Here is a 2,825-nt window from a genome sequence, read left to right as displayed (position 1 = left end):
AAAAAATATTTATATCAGAAAAAAGGGGCAAATCTGTAGAGGACGAAAGCAGAGGGAGGCGGGGTTAACGAGAGCAGAAGCGAGCGGAGGTGTGGTTGGCGCCGACGAGAGCTCTGGAAAGACAAGGAGAGGAAGGAATTGGGAAATAGAAATGGAAAGGAAGGGCGAAAGAGGAATGCATTTTTCAATGGGTATAGCTCTAGCTTGGTTATGGAGTGAGCGAGTGGGAGGGGGCGGCCATTGCTTTGCTGCTGCTGATGCTCCTCCTGGGGGTTTTAGTTTTACTCAAGAGGATGGAGAAGGCGAGAGAGAGAGACTGGATATTTGTGGGTTTCGCTTTCTTACTTATTGAGAAAAAGGGCAGATGAGGATTTTCCAAGAAAGAGATAAAATTGGGGATTTTGGGGATGGAGACCAGCGCCGCGTGGTTACCGGCTCTAGCAGGTTTTCACGCGGAGTAGATAGCACTCAGCTACGTTCATATCTGGGCAGTTAGGTTTCCTTTCCGTTTAAATTGCTATCGCATTTTTCCTTTATTTCCAAATTTGCCATTCCAACTTGCTTTTCTTTTGTGTTCGGAACTCCACTAAAAAACACACACGGCTGATAAATCATTAGAAGGTTCTTATTTCTTAATTTTTCCTATTAAAAATAAATAAAATATTTACATCGGATTATATAAATTTTATATATTATCAATATATTAAATATTACGATTTCCTTAATAATAAATTATTTTTATATATTTATAAAACAATACTTTATAATTAAATGATAGTGTATAACTATTATACACAAATTGTGTATAAATCTCATTAATAAAAAAAATAAATAGGACGTTTACTTAATCCACTAAAAAAATTATTAATCTCTCCTTAATATTTAACTTCAGATGGAAAAGTACTTGTGCTGCTCCTAATGTCGCAATGGGGACAATTGTTTTGTTGGCGTCCAAATTCCAACCAAACACAAACCTTAGTCTAACAAAAATTGTTGATGGATTATTATCTTTCTAAAATTGTGAACGAAAAGGACTTTGTTAATCTTTATTATTACAATAGATTTTTTAAAAATAATCTTAATTCTAATAATTTATTTTTTCTTCATAAATGAATAATTTATGATTAATTAAAGTAAGTAAGTATTTCATTAGATTAAACAAAGTAAAAGAAAACAGGTTCCATAATGAAGCACATTTAATAAAGATGCTTGTTTTTTTTTCTCCTACCGGAATACTGCAACTGTAAGTAATGGGCTGACCAATGAATATAAATTTCTACAGCAGATTCTATGAACAAAATTTTCAGCTCTACGCTTCTCACTGACTAGTTAAATAAACAATTAAATACATTAAAAAAAATTTTAAGCATAACTTTGTCTTGCAACTTGGGTATTCTTCAATTATGGTGAGAAGTATTTTATAGTAACTATTTCTTTTTTAGAGAGCAATGAAAAATGTCATATGAAATACTTAATATTTATAAAATAGGTTTTATGTTTAATATTGTGTGTATATATATATATATATATAGAGAGAGAGAGAGAGAGAGAGATTCTGAATTTGGTGAGTGTTAACATAACAATACTAATAATTGTACAAATTATAAATTAAATTATTCTTGATGTTTCAATGGTTTAATTTGATTTCAAGTAATAAAAATATTAATTAGTACTTTGTAATTGGATATTTTGTATTACTTGATTTGATTAAATAAGATTAAAATATTTTAAAATTTAGTTTGGATAGCATTAAGATAATAAAACTTTTAAAAATAATAAATTTAATTTATTATAGTAAGTTTATGCTATGGGAGTAGCTACAGTATCTAATTAATGATTGCACAAAAGGAAAGGAACAAGAAGAAAAGGACGAAACTCTAGGGAACATTATTAAGGGGGTGGACGAGGCACCCTAAGCCAAAGGGGCCATCGTAATCAGAAGGTGTGGGCGCGCAGTGGGCGCGGCCCTAGCCGTTATTCTACTTTTGGCTGTAATTCTAAATCGTGAAATACAGTAGTCACAAACTCGGTTTTCCCCTGTGACCCACTGAACCCTTCTGAGTTACTCGTTTCGTGTAACGTGTCCTGACACATTACTCGGCAGTTGGCCCCTCTTGGTTTAGTTGGCAGTTACCACCTGCCATAGCTGCTGCCAGCCCGGCATGTTATCTGTAATTAAAAATTTACAAGAATGAAACTTCCTAATAAAAACTTACTTGGACAAGACGACTTCACGACGGCGGGCGTGGGTTGAGTGGCTGGTAATCTGAGAACAAGCCACGTGGAGGGTGGGGCTTCGAGCTGTGGCAGGTTGAAAAGAAGAGGCAAGAGGCGGACCCCAGGGACAGGGAAGAAAGCGGCAGAGAATAAAACAACTGAGGTCCACATGTAGTTACTAGCAGCCGGACTTAACGGCCCTTAATTCCCTCCTTTTGGCCCTTTTTTACACCCTCCCCAACCCCAAGCCAAAGCCTGTTGTCGTTGATCCCGTGAGACCAATTCCATGAGACATCACGTGAAGTCCTTTAGTAAAAAGCTGATGGTTTGGGATTCCACCCTTTTACTTAACCTTTACTATGTTTTTTTACCCAAAAGACATGAAGTAAAAGATTAATAGTAACTCATCCCTAAAAAACAAAACTATAAATATTATAATAATAATATTATTATTATCTATATTGTTACTAATGGTTGTTTTGAGGAATTGAGGGAGAATTGAGATCTATGAGTAGACTTGTCAATATGGGCTTAGCCCATCGGGTTGGCCCATATTTAATTAAAAATGGGATGGGTTGAGTTATAAAATTTAAGCCCATATTAAATTC

The sequence above is a fragment of the Theobroma umbraticum genome, unplaced genomic scaffold, assembly GCF_002168275.2.
Source record: "Theobroma umbraticum cultivar Fairchild unplaced genomic scaffold, ASM216827v3 scaffold_86.0, whole genome shotgun sequence".
NCBI lineage: Eukaryota > Viridiplantae > Streptophyta > Magnoliopsida > Malvales > Malvaceae > Theobroma > Theobroma umbraticum.
This window is presented reverse-complemented; position numbering follows the sequence as displayed.